Genomic DNA, 15,285 nt, shown 5'->3' with positions numbered 1-15,285 from the left:
TGAAAGGTAGGCACCTAGTCCCCTTTCATTTGCAGATGTTCTACATTATTCTAGGAAAATAGTCTTGGAATATGGAAGCTAGCCTTTGAGATCTGGTGCCTGTTTTTTCCAAAATAAAATTTAGAGGGTATCATCTCTGTATTGTGGATTGACTCAAAAAGAAGCCACAGAGACAAAAAGCAATTCAGATTATTCATATTCTTTGGTCCTTGGGAAACCGTACCAGCAGATTTCTAGATATGGTCTATTTTAGTTCAAAGTGCGATCACACTGTATAAAACATACATTCACTGAGAAAGAGGCAGAGCACAGATACCCTGGGGACCTGACATCAGAAATTAGGGCAGGCCAAAAAAAAAAAATTGACAAAACTCTTTAGGCAAAAAGGCACAATTCAGACATTCAAGATATATGTATATTTGACTGCATCAGGTTGTAGGCTTAATTGCTCCCTAGCATGTGGGATCTTAGTTCCCCAACCAGAGACTGAATCCACATTCCCTGCAGTACAAGGCGGATTCTTAACTGCTGGACCACCAGGGAAGTCCTGGGAAAAATGTGTGTGTGTATATATATATATACATATATGTATGTATATATATATACATATATGTATGTATATATATATTTTTTGCCCCAAACCTAAATTAGCTACTTAGTGGGAACACAGTCTTAGGAACTCTATGTCAGGAAGCCCTGAACTCTTTCTGTCCTGTTCTGATATGTCTCAGTGCCAAGTGATGCCAAAATATGACAGCTTTGTTTGACCCTATGTACTTTTACTAAAGTGATTCATTACTATCTTATCTCAGTTTAAGAGGATATCATGTAGAGGGGAGGCTGACAGGATCAAAGGAGTTGAAAAGGTAGAGGAGAGGAAAAGGAGTTGCTATTTTACCAATAGTGCTATTCTTACTGTTTGACAGGGTAAATCACTTTGGTTTATAAGCCCCTTTGGAAATGGCAACCCACTCCAGTATTCTTGCCTGGAAAATCCCATGGACTGAGGATCCTGGTAGGCTACAGTCCATGGGGTCGCAAAGAGTCGGACACAACTGAGCGACTTCACTTCACTTCACTTCTTTATTTTTTCTGGGAGTTAGAATACTGCAGTTCTGTCCAGGTTGGGTTCAGACTTGAAGTTTACAAATTGCAGTCCTGAAAGCTGACACTTGTTTTATACTCCTAAACAAGAAATTAAAATTAAATGGTAAAATCTTTAAGATCTTAGTTTTCTCTGACTTTCCCCACCCTCTTGGTAAAGGGACAGACAAGCCCAATATGCTGTATTACAAACACTAGGATTCAAACTTAAATTTTAAGGATAGGCACAGTAAATTGAAAACAAGCTCCTTTTGCTTTGTTCTTTTTTATTGTTTTTATAAGGGATTTCAAATAAAAAGGATCAGAAAGTTACAGAGATAGATTTTTGCAGTTAATTTGGGGGAGTAATTTGCCCCAAATTAACTGCAAAAAAAGCCATGAAGAGAATTTCTGATTCCTGGTCCTGTCTCCTTTCCAAAAATCCATGCCATCATAGGTAACTGTCAGAGGACAAGTGCTGAAATATTAGGAGGACTGACTACATGCCCTAGATTTTACTGGACAGTCCTGCTTTCAAATATTCTTCATGGCTGTTGTCATAGCCATGTAAATGTCCTAGAAATTCCAAAATTCTGGCATTTGAGTTTAAAGAAAATGAAAGAAGAATTGTGGGCCTGGGAGTCAAGGCAAAGAGGGCACATGATAGCTGGTGTCAAGGCCAGGTAATAGGAAGAAGACAAAGATCTGATTGCTAGAATAACCAGGCAGCTCAAATGAAGGTAATAGAATCCCGCACCACAGAGCATCAGCTAATGCTAAGAAGAATGCTCCCTCCACCAGCATTCAAAGCAGACTCAGAACAATGTTGCTGTTTTCAGCCTACCTCTGGAGTACTGGTACTCCAGTCTCCATTAAAGAGGATGAGATCTGACAGAGGGAGCTCTGCCATAGTAACAAGCCCTGTGAAGTAGAACAATGCCAGTAATCCTTTAGTGAAAGAAGTGGGGGGAATAATCTTATTAGAAAAAAAAAAATATTTTCATGCAGCAAATTTGAAGTCTTCCAGGTGCTTTACAAAATCAGGTTTGTTCATTCCTCAGGACTAGCAAACCTAACAAGAGAAACAAGTTCTCTAGGTTCATAAATCCATATGGTTAATCTTAGGCTCTCAGCCCCATACAAACAAACTCTAGAGATCCAACTGAAGTATACTCTTTACTTAGTACAACTAATCCATTACCACTCTAAATAATAGGGATACATCTAAATATTTTTCACAGTATTTTTTGTGTGAAAGAGTGTAGGAATCTGTGGAGCAGAAGAAAGTTTCAGTTCTTTTTCTTTTATCATGACCACTGTTGTTATTTGGTCACTAAGTCATGTCTGACTCCTTGCAACCCCATGGACTCTAGCCCTCCAGTTTCCTCTGTTCATGAGATTTCCCAGGCAAGAATACTGGAGTGGGTTGTCATTTCCTTCTCCAGGGGATCTTCCCAACCCAAGGATCAAACCTGCATCTCCTGCAGAATTGCAAGCGAATTCTTTACTGCTGAGCCCCCGGATAAGCCCCATCGTGACGGTTGCTAACTTTGTAATTCCATGCAGTAATTCTCAAGGTATATATTCTCATCAGCCAGATTGGCAGGTGGGGGTGGGGGGTGGCAAGGAGTGAGGGAGGGCTCCTGTTCTGCAGAGTAGGCCAAGTAGCTTTCCCAAATACTAGGATTGCCAGATAAAGTACAGGACGGCTATTTAAATTTGATCTTCAGATAAACAATAAGTTTTTAAAGTTGTTTTTTGGTACAAATATATTTTAAAAATTTCATGGGAGCTGCTAACACTAAAATAGGCAATATTTGGGAGGAACACTTATACTAGAAAACTATTGTTTATCTGAAATTCAAATTTAATTGAAGATTTGATTCTAGATTTTTATATGCTAAATCTGGCAACCTCACCAGTAGTCTGCTTTCAGATTTTGAAGATGGCAGCCAATGGCTTTTGAACTATTTGATTTTATTAAAGGGAATTTAAAAGTAGCCTTGTGTGTGTGCAAAAATCTTTCTCTTGAGAATCACTGGCATTCTGTCATGTTCAGTTTTTTAGGTTATGAAACCCCTAAAAGGATTCTCTGACTCTCTTCAAATTTTCATATTCCCCAGGGTATTAACTTTAGTGGAAAACAGCATAAGTTGATATCAGCTGGCTCCATAAAAATCAACTTGTCTCTTCAAATATTTCAAATACTTTAAATACTTTTTCTGAGATTAAATACCCATGTTCAAAATAGGGTGGTGGTTGTGCCATATTTTGTAAGAGAAATTGCTTTGAGAGTGATGTTGGCAAGATTATGTGGAACAGCAGCCAAATGCTGATCTACCATACTGGGAAACCAATGATGGTTTTTTATTTCTTTCTCCCACCACTGTTACTATCTTAATATCCTTTTAACATTTCCACTCACTTGCAAATGATTCAGGCAGACATTATAGACCCGATTCTGCCACTTTGGGAGAGATCAAAGCTTAGCCATTTTAATGCAGGAGGGAAAAAAACAACTGTGAATAATAAATATTCACAGAGCTGAAAGCAAAGAATATCCCAAGAGAATCACATTTTGCCATAACCCAGGGAGAGAAATCTTTTCCATAATTATTAACTTGGTTCTTTAGAAAAATCATCTCTTCACTTGTTTATTAAACATTTACTGAATGTCTAGAGGAACTCACTGTGTGTGTATGTGTATGTGTGCATGCTCAGTCGCTCAGTTGGGTCTGCCTTTTTGTGACCCCATGGACTGTAGCCCATAAGGCTCCTCTGTCCATCAGATGGTCCAGGAAAGAATACGAGAGTGGGTCGCCATTTCCTCCTCCAAGGGATCTTCCCGACCCAGGGATCGAACATGTCTCCTGTGTCTTCTATATTTGCAGGTGGATTCTTGACCACCGAGCCACCTGAGAAGCCCCATGGATGTGTATAACTTGACTGAAATATAATTTTTATGAACAAAATGAACAAATCTTAAATGTTTAGGTCAGTGCCCATTGACAATTGTAACCATTGTGTAACTACTAGTCAAAACAAGATACAGAATATTTTCATCACCCCAGAAAGTTTCCTCATGACATTTTCAGTCAATCCCCACTCCTGCCCCCACTTCACCCACTTCAGCCTAGCAACCTGAGTACTTCCTGATTCCTATCACCATAGATTTTCTTGGCCTGTGCCTGTACTTCATGTCAGTGAAATCATTTAGTATGTGTTATGTGCGTTTGTGTTTATGTCTGGTGTGTGGCTTTATACAACATAAAGTTTCTGATTTGCATGCGTTGTGTGTATCAGTACTCCATTCCATCATATTGCTGAGTAGTATGGTAGGAGGATACTGTAATTTATTTATTCCTTCTCTTATTAAAATGACATTTGTATTATTTCCAGTTTGTGGCTATTATAGCTAAGGCTACCTACGAGGATTCTTATACAGTCTTATACATATATGTCTTCATTTCTCTTGACTACGTACTTAAGAATGGAATTCCTGGATCATGGGTTAATTATGTGTTTAATTTTGTAAGAAACTGCCAAACAATTCTCCAACGTGGTGGTTCCTTTTTACACTCCCACCAGCAGTATATGAAAGTTCCACTTTTTCACATCTTCATGGACATGTGGTGTTGTCAGTCTTTTTTTAGCACTTCTAGTGGATGTAATTGATATCTCCTTATGGTTTTCATTTGCATTTTCCTGATGGTTACTTCCTGATGGTGTTGAGCATTGTCACAGGTTGAATTCCCTTGGAAGCATACTCATTGGGAGATTAATTAGCAGCAGGTTTTTTCAGGGAGTGCACTTGGGCTCAACCTCTGTGCAAGAAAAAAGAAGCATTATTGGACAAGGGAAGAAGTTGAGCTGTTGTACAGTGGAGTCTCAGAGGCCTCAACTGACCTTACCAAGAGCTCTGAAAATGCGCTCAAAAAAATACAAAATGTTCTGAGTTTAGGCAAGTGGCTGGACTTCTCTGCCCCCATATTAATGGCCACTGTGCCCTTGGGCAAGTCAGTGCCCTTCAGCATAGGCAGTCACTGAAGCAGACTGATTGAAGGCTGTCTTCTGACATCCTCTCCAACAGCTGAAGAATAAGTCCTTCATTCCAAAGGAGAATTAGAGTGGCATATCATAGCATTTGCTACAAGCATTTTTCATGCCTTATTGGCCATTTATATCTCTCTTTATGTGAGGCATCTGTTCAAGTCTTTTGCCCATTTTTTAATTGAGTAGCTCAACCTTTTGCTGTTAATTTACAGGCACTCCATAAATTATCTGGATATGAATCATTGGTCAAGTATATATATACAGTGATTACTATTTTTCCCAGTCTGTCATTTGTCCACATATTTTCTTAGAGATGTCATTTTGATGAAGTCCAATTTTTCAATTTTTTTCTCTTATGGCTAGTGCTTTTTGTGTCCTGCTGAGAAATGTTTTCCTTCTTCAAATTACAAAGATTCTCTTCTGTATTTTTTTCTAGAAGCTGTATGGTTCTTGTGCTATTTTAAAAACTATATTAAGAAAAAAATTTTTTAAATAAGGTTTGTTGTAAGGAGGTTTCAGATTATAAAAGGATTATTTGATCAATGTAGGGAATACAGAAATTTTAGATGAGCATTAATAAAGTAGTATCAGCAATTCTAAACAAAATCACTGACCACCTGTATTTTTTCCAGTGATACACCAACACATGCATTTACACACACACTTACCATTTTGGGATCATAACCTATTTCACTTAGTATATCATTCAAATATTCATGTTATTAAATTTCTCCATTATGACAATGGCTATAAATATATGCTAACTTATTTAATTAACTTATTAACTAGTTACTTTATTTTACTAATTTCCTATTCTTGGATATTTAAATATATTTCCAATTATGTTTGCTGTTTTAAATACAATCGATAAAGAACCAAATGCTAAAGTCTTTGACTGTGTGGATCACAACAAACTGTGGAAAATTCTTCAAGAGATGGGAATACCAGACCACCTTACCTGCCTCCTGAGAAATCTGTATGCAGGTCAAGAAGCAACAGTTAGAATGGGACATGGAGGAGAAGGCAATGGCATCCCACTCCAGTATTCTTGCCTGGAAAATCCCATGGATGGAGGAGCCTGGTGGGCTGCTGTCTATGGGGTCGCACAGAGTCGGACACGACTGAGTGACTTCACTTCCACTTTTCATTTTCATGCACTGGAGAAGGAAATGGCAACCCACTCCAGTGTTCTTGCCTGGAGAATCCCAGGGACGGGGGAGCCTGGTGGGCTGCTGTCTATGGGGTCGCACAGAGTCGGACACGACTGAAGTGACAGCAGCAGCAGCAGCAGCCAATGGGTAGAGGTGCATGTAGGGCTTCTCATAACACAGACTTTCTTCTCCACTGTCTTACTGATCAGCTGCTCACTCTTCAGCCCTTTCTCCTCTGCTTCTCAAAACCAAACCAATCTGAGACAAGTTCCCTTCACCAGCCTATAAACTCTATTCTTCTTATTGCCAATAAAGGAATTTTACCTTGGAAAAGAAAAAAAGAATGGGACATGGAACAATGGACTGGTTCAAAATTGGGAAAAGAGTATAGAAGGTTGCATATTGTCACCCTGCTTATTTAATTTATATGCAGAGTACATCATGAGAAACGCTGGGTTGGATGAAGCACAAGCTGGAATCAAGATTGTGGGAGAAATATCAATAACCTCAGATATGCAGATGACACTACACTAGTGGCAGAAAGCAAAGAGGAACTGAAGAGCCTCTTGATGAAAGTGAAAGAGGAGAGTGAAAAAGCTGGCTTAAAACTCAACATTCAGAAAACTAAGATCATGGCATTCGGTCACATCACTCCATGACAAATAGATGGGGAAACAGTAGAAACAGTGACAAACTTTATTTTCTTGGGCTCCAAAATCACTGCGGACAGTGACTGCAGCCATGAAATTAAAAGACGCTTGCTCCTTGGAAGAAAAGCTGTGACAAACCTAGACAAAATATTAAAAAGCAGAATATTACTTAGCCAACAAAGTCCATCTAGTCAAAGCTATAGTTTTCCATAATTACATATGGATGTGAGAGTTGGACCATAAAGAAGGCTGAGCACCAAAGAATTGATGGTTTTGAACTGTGGTGTTGGAGAAGTCTCCTGAGAGTCCCTTGGACTGCAAGGAGATCAAACCAGTTAAGCCTAAAGGAAATAAACCCTGAATATTCATTGGAAGGATTGATGCTGAAGCTGAAGCTCCAATATTTTGGCCACCTGATGAGAAGAACTGACTCAGGAAAAGATCCTGATGTTGGGAAAGATAGAAGGCTGGAGGAGAAGGGGATGAGATGGTTGTATGGCATCACCTACTCAATGGACATGAGTTTGAGCTAGCTTCGGGAGATGGTAAAGGACAGGGATGCCTGGTGTGCTGCAGTCCATGGGGTCGCAAAGAGTCAGACACGATTGGGCAACTGAAAACAATATAAAACCAAGCAGATAGGTAGCCCAAGCTAAGAGTTTAAAGAAACATCATTCCAGCATTTAAAAATAAAATAATCAAACCAAAAGAGGAGGAAAATGAGAATAAAGAAAAAGTAATTTTTTTTTTTTTGGCTGCACTGGGTCTCCCTTGCTGCACATGGGCTTTTTCTAGTTGCAGTAGATGGGGGTTACTCTTCGTTGCAGTGCACAGGTTTCTCATTGTGTCGGCTTCTCTTATTGCAGACAACAGGCTCTAGGCATGGGGGCTTCAGAAGTTGCAGTTAGTGGCCTCAGGGGCCAGGCTCTGTAGTTGTGACACAGAGGCCTAGTTGTTTCGTGGCATGGGGAATCCTGAACCAGAGATCGAACCCCTCATATCTCCCGCGTTGGCAGGCGGATTCTTATCCACTGTGCCACCAGGGAAGTTCAAGAGAAGTAAATCTTTTACTCTCCAGATAAAACCAAAGGAAGATTTCACTGAAGTCCTCTCTTCTCGCCTTCCTCTTTCTCTCAATACTTCACTCAGAGGACAGTTGTTTGAAACTTTCTCTCAACTAACTCCTCTTTTCCTGGTTCTTCCATTCCTTTCCTTCTTTTCCCCATGTCTGTTTGTTCCCTGACACCATTCTGATTAAATTCTTCTCATTTTCCTATAAATATCTGCCTTTTTCAATGTAAATTAAGTTGAAGCTCTATTGCCTTTTCTTTAGGACCCAACCCTCATTTTACCAGTCTGGTAGAAAAACACTCTTTTTGCCTCTGGGAGAGACAAAGGTTGTGAAAATTCATACTGATAGATTTTCTGTCATATAAAGAACAAACTCATAGATATATAGATATCTTTTTCCTCCTACATGTCATTGTTTCTTTAGGCTCAATATCTAGAAGTGAAATCCTGAATCAAAGAGCATCAACACTTTTAAGGCTCTTAATACAGGTTGTCAAACTCCCCTCCAGAAGTGTGCCAACTTACATTCTTTTTAGCAAAACATGAGAATATCTGCTTCCATACCCTCCAGCATCAGGCTGTAAAGTTTGTTTTCTTTTAATCTTTGTCAATTCAGTAAGGGAAAGTGATATCCCATTGTTCCTTATCTGCATTTCTTTGATTCCTAGTTAGGAAGAACCTTTTTTTTTCCTTTTAACACTGGCCACTTTAATTGCTTTGGTGAATTGCTATGCATTTGATACTATGTATTTATTTCACTTATCCCTCCAAGTACCACATGAAGCACATGGTATTCTCATTTTGGAAAACTGAGAAATGCATTGATTGACTGACTTGCCTGGGATTGCAGTGGCTAGTTACTGGCAGACCCAGGCCAACCTGACAGAAGAGGCACTCCTTCCATCTCAACACTCAGTCTTCCTGTGATCTCTTTCCATAAACTCTAGGGTTGATGTAATTTAGCCCAAAGAATGCCTGGAACAAGACAAGTCTAGAGCTTGAGTTCCCATTTAGTTCTTCCCTAACAGATGGTGCATAACTTGGTCCATGCAAGAGCAGATGTGCTTCCATCACTTGTTTCATTTAAGTATTGAGAACTGTACATAGCAGCAGTATTCACAATAGCCAAGACATGGAAACAACCTAAATGTTCATCAGCAGATGAATGGATAAAGAAGAATGGAACGCTACTCAGCCATGTGCTGTGTGCTCAGTCACTCCATCCTGTCCAACTCTCTGCAGCCCCATGGACTGTAACCCATTGGGCTCCTCTGTCCATGGAGTTTTTCACAAGAATTCAGAGTGGGTTGCCATTTCCTATTCCAGGGCGTCTTCCCCACCCAAGGATTGAACCCACGTCTCCTGCATTGACAGGCAGATTCTTTCACTAGCACCACATGTGTATTCTGTGTACTCTTTGCTTTGTGGAAAAATATGTATATTATCAAGTGTGAAACAGATTGCCAGTCCAGGTTGGATGCAAGAGACAAGTGCTCGGGGCTGGTGCACTGGGATGACCCAGAGGGATGGGATGGGGAGGGAGGTGGGAGGGGGGTTCAGGATGGGGAACACATGTAAATCCATGGCTGATTCATGTCAATGTATGGCAAAAACCACTACAATATTGTAAAGTAATTAGCCTCCAACTAATAGAAATAATTGGGAAAAAAATTAAAAAAAAAAAAGAAAGAAAAATGTCCCTATAGTCAAAGCTATGGTTTTTTCAGTAGTCACATATGGATGTATGAGTTGGACCATAAAAAAGCTGAGCACTGAAGAACTTATGCTTTTGAACTGTGGTGTTGGAGAAGACTATTGAGAGTTGAACAACAAGGAAATCACACCAGTCAATCTCAAAGGAAGTCAGCACTGAATATACATTGGAAGGACTGATGCTGAAACTGAAGCTCCAATACTTTGGCCACATGATGAACTGACTCATTGGAAAAGACCCTGATGCTGGGAAAGACTGAAGGGAAGAGGAGAAGGGGGCGACAGAGGATGAGATGGTTAAATAGCATCACTGACTTAATGGACATGAATTTGAGCAAACTCTGGGAGATGATGAAGGACTGAGAAGCTTAGTGTGCTTCATTCCATGGGGTCGCAAAGGGTCGGACATGACTTAGTGACTGAGCAACAATAAGCGCTACCTGGGAAGCCATAAAAATAACAAAATAATGCCAGCTGCAGCAACATGGATGGACCTAGAGACTGACTGCCATACTGAGTGAAGTAAGTCAGACAGAGGAGAAATATCATATGACATTCCTTTTATGTGGAATCTAAAGAGAAATGATACAAATGAAATTATTTATAAAACAGAAATAGACTCAAAGACTTGGAGAAGGAACTTACGGTTGTCATGAGGGAAGGATGGGGGGAAGGGAGAGTTAGGGAGTTTGGGATCATCACGCAAACATGCACATATTTAAAATGGATAACCAACAAGGTCCTACTGTGTAAAACACAGAACTCTTGTCAATCCCATGTGGCAGACTGGATGGGAGGAGAGTTTGGGGGAGGATGGATACATGTAAACATATGGCTGAGTCCCTTTGCTATCCACCTGGAACTATCACAACATTGTTAGCTGGCTATACTCCAATATAAAGTAAAAAGTTAAAAAAAAAAAAAAAAGAATACTTCTTTCTGACCTGCTTTTCTGTCCTTCTCACTGTCCTGTCCCCCTGATATGTTGCATTATTTTCCAAAGGATCTCTGTCTGTGTCTCCCTGCTTCTTTCGCTCTCTGTTCCCTGCCCAGATGTGGATATTCCCCCCCACCCAGTTTTGTTTCCATGGTCACACCCTCTGTGTTTCTACTTTTACGCTCTATCTTTCTCTAGACTCTTTACCATCCTCTTTGCATCTGTTCTCTATGTTCATCTCTGTAGAAGCTACAAGATAGTCATAAAGTCTGCAAACATAGAGAATAGCTTATATTTTTACAGATTGAACCCCCTTGATTACTTCTTCTGGGATATGTATGTTTATTCAGTGAAAAAGAGTCAGAGATAAATTATATGAGATAAGGCATCATAGACTCATTCACAAGGAACGGTAGGAACAGCATTAGCACAGCATGCATGGCAGGTTGGCCCACGGCACTGAACAAGGCATCCTTAGTAAGGAACATATTGTGTAATATTATTGAACATAGCATGTTTTGTATTATAATATTCATATATCTTTTGTTAAGTATATTCACCCATGTTTCCAAATTTTATGACCATTTGTAGTTCATCGGTGGATTTTTTCCTTGCCTTTCCTTTCTTTCTGCGTATCTATATTTCGTCATAAGTATGCTCTTCATTAGAACTAGCCCCTGTTTTAATGACTCGGCTTTGGAATAGAACAAAATCCTTAAGTGGAAGTCTATTGAGAACCAGAAGCTGTAGAACAGTCAAGTTCTATTTTGGCCCTTTTATGTTTCTATCAATGGCCAGAATTTCTGTCCCAATTAAGAAGAGGAAATTACTCAAAAGAGGCCCCTCAGCAACACTCAGCACCCATTTAATAAAACAGCATATCAACCGTGGCCTTTTTATTTTACTGAAACAATCTGAGAAATTATTAAAAACAATAAAATATATCCCTATTGAGTACTATTTCCTGAGGCCTTTAATTGTTTATCTATTATTCCTTTCTTTCCTTTTTTGCAATCTCATTGAGAGACAAAAATGTATTATTCCCACAGCACAAATGAGAAGTGGATGTACAGATAGGTTGTGAATGGCCAAGGCTCACAAAGATCTGAAGCCAGAAACTGGGTCTCTCTGCTGACTGAATCCCTTGGCCAGGCCTTTTTATCCTACAAGAGGCTGTCTAGTTAATGTAGGGTGGCTTGCTTATTCATTTGCTCATACGAAAACGAATCTCTTTTTTCATTCCTCCCTTCCTCCCACCTAGAAAGAAGTAAGGAAAGAAAGAAAAAGAAAGAGGGAATTCCCTGGCAGTCCAGTGGTTAGGACTCCATCCTTTCACTACCAAGAGCATGGGTTTGACTCCTGGTTAGGGACCTAAGATCCCACGAGCAAAAAAAAAAAAAAAGAAAAGAAGAAAGAGGGGTTGCCTGGTGGTCCAATGGTTAGGACTCTTGGATCCCACAAATTGTGTGGGGGTTGGGGCGGGGGAGAGAAAGAAAGAAACAAGGGAAGAATGGAAGGAGGGAGGGAGGAAGAAAAGAAAGGATCCAGAGCAGCCTGTCAGTGACTGGAATGGTTCAGATGATAGCCAGTCACCCAGAGGCAGGGAAAGGGTTGTGGTCACTGGTGATTTCAGTGATTTTTCCCACCATCAGCTGTCATCACAATTTCCAGAAAAGCTGCCAAGAAAAAGTAGGAATTGGCATTTCACAGATCCCCCTGCCCCCACGATTATGGATCTTGGAACTTCTCCTAACTGCCCTTTGCCCTCGTACCTTCCTACCCTCAGATAAACAGGCAAGGTATTTGACCTCACCTGCATTTGAAGACCTACAGTACTTGCAAAGTACTTGCCAGAAATCCTTCCTGAAGCTGAGTTATTATTTCTAACTTTCCCTAATCTGGATTGTTTCCTTACAATTAAAGCACCAGAGATACGCACTTTATCCATACTTTCCCTTTTCCCCTTCTCCTCTCCCAGTCCAAACAATGCACTCAAGTTTCTAACTTTTGAGATACCATGTTGCAGGTAACTAACTGGTAGTTGAAGTGCTTATCTTCACTTCTAGAGTATGTGACTTACTCATGTTGTACCCTTACATTGCATAGGGTCTGGCCCATTGTTGGGACTCAAATGAATGTTAACTGAATAGAAGAACTTGCCTAAGTTGGCCTCAGGCACTCCTGAATTTCAGTGTGCTGAGTTCCAGGGAAAATTAGACTGACTAAGCTAACTGCTCCCTTCCTGTCTGGGAAGAACCACCCAGAGAACAGAACAGGGAGGCCGCACCTCTGCAGAGGGAGAGAGAGGGCTTGACTGTTGTCCCCTTTGCCTGTGATCCCACCCCACACTTTTTCCTCTGTCACAGGCTAAATAAGGCAGTTCTGAAACTCATTTTTTTCCAGACACGTTTGCGGGCAGAGCTACTAATAGAACCTGCTGTGGGCTAGATAGGGATCAGGGTAGAGACCAGAGTCTGAATTATACCATAGGAAGTCCTAAGAAAGGTTAGAATTTGATAAGAACCTAAGTAGACTAATCTCTCAGGAGAGATATCTATCTGTAGGGGTTTACAGTGTGATCTCTAGAGACATGCTATCTACCTTCAAATAGTATTTGTGCAGTTTTTAAACTGTGTGACCTTGGACAAGCTACTTAACCTCTTTATACCTCAATTTCCTCACACATGAAGTAGGGATAACAATGGTACCTGCGTCACAAGGTTGATTAAATCAGTTAATACATGAACATGCTCAATATTGTTATTACTAAGAATGATGCCTTTGGATGGAAGTAGGTTTACTATGCTGCAGTTTGTATGTGTAAATGCAGGGCTGGGGAGTTAATTATCAGGATCTGGAGGCAGTGGAATGATTTTGTGCAAATGAGTGAGAAGAATTTGGAGTTCAGGTGGGGGAGCAATCAAACAGAAGAGTAAGGAGGAGAAATGAAAGAGAAGGGAAAAATTAAAAGCCATTTCAAATTTCCAATAGTATAATAGCAAGATATCTTTTCAGTTCAATTCAGTTCAGTTCAGTCGCTCAGTCGTGTCCGACTCTATGCGACCCCACGAACCGCAGCACACCAGGCCTCCCTGTCCATCACCAACTCCTGGAATCCACCCAAACCCATGCCCATCTTTTAAGAACAGGTATACTTAATTCAAAATTGTTTATGTTGCTGAGCTCTAAACTACCACTGAAGTAAAATGGTACAACTCCTTGGAGAGTAACTTAGCTCTATCAAAATTAAAAGCTATGTATCTTTTGATCCTTCCATTCTATTTTCAGGTATTTATCCTACCTTGGTACTTTCAAACAGACTCATGGCCTCTTTGTAATGCCAAAATTTGGGGAACCCCCTAAGTATCCATCAGCATCGTCTATCTATGCAATGGAATACTATGTAGTCATTAAAAAGATTGAGGCAAAATTACGCATATTATTTATGGAATAATAGCCAAACTACACAAAAAAAGAGCTCTATCATAGGCAGAGAGAGCGCACCAAGAGCCAACTGGAGGAGCAATGATGAAATCCAAGCTGGAGTCTATATCCTAGAACACAGACATCATGTATGGAGTGGGCGCTGGGGGTAATGAGAGTTGGGAATGACAAAAGTCTCCGCAGAGTTTCACAGAGGGAAGCGCAGCATGACAACAAGTGGGGAATTAGCAAATGGAGAAGTCACTGACAATACCTTTAAAAGCTGCTGGTGTTTCTGGGGCCCAAACAGATCTGTACTTGTGTGCTGCCTGAGTGGTTCTGGTTTGCATAATGGACTAGGAACAGATCAGAGCAAGGTAGTAAAGGAGCAGGTAGATAGGGCTAAGAAAATGAGCCTGAAGCAATGGGGGTGGATAATCACAGTTATATAGATTTTTAACTAGCTTATCAACGGAGTTCAAAGGATATTGATTTAAAAATTTGATATCAATAAAGAGAGAGACTTCACTGCTGTATTGTTGTTCAGTCACTAAGTTGTGTCCAACTCTCTGTGACTCCATGGTCTGCAGCACGTCAGACCTCCCTGTCCTTCACTATCTCCTGGAGTCCACCCCAATTCATGTCCATTGAGCCATCTTATCCTCTGCCACCCTCTACTCCTTTGGCCTTCAGTCTTTCCCAACATCAGGGTCATTTCCAATGAGTCAGCTCTTTGCATCAGGTGCCACAGTACTGGAGCTTCAGCTTCTGCATCAGTCCTTCCAATATTTATTCAGGGTTGATTTTCTGTAGGATTGACATGGTTTAACGTCCTTGCAGTCCAGGGGACTCTCAAGAGTCTTCTCCAGCACCACAATTCGAAAGCATCAATTCTTTACTGCTCAACCTTCTTTATGGTCCAACTCTCACATCTGTACATAACTACTGGAAAAATCATAGCTTTAACTATCCAAACCTTTGTCAGCAAAGTGATGTCTTTGTTTTTTATAGGCTGTCTAGGTTTGTCATAGCTTTTCTTCCAAGGAGCAAGTGTCTCTTAATTTCATGGCTGCAGTCACTGTCCACAGTGATTTTGGAGCCCAAGAAAATAAAATCTGTCATTGCTTCCACTTTTCCCCCTTCTATTTGCCATGAAGTGACAGGACCAGCTGCCATGATCTTAGTTTTTTGGATGTTGAGTTTC

Source organism: Muntiacus reevesi, chromosome 18 (genome assembly GCF_963930625.1).
Source record: "Muntiacus reevesi chromosome 18, mMunRee1.1, whole genome shotgun sequence".
In the NCBI taxonomy this organism is placed as follows: domain Eukaryota; kingdom Metazoa; phylum Chordata; class Mammalia; order Artiodactyla; family Cervidae; genus Muntiacus; species Muntiacus reevesi.
Note: the sequence above shows the minus strand (reverse complement) of the source record.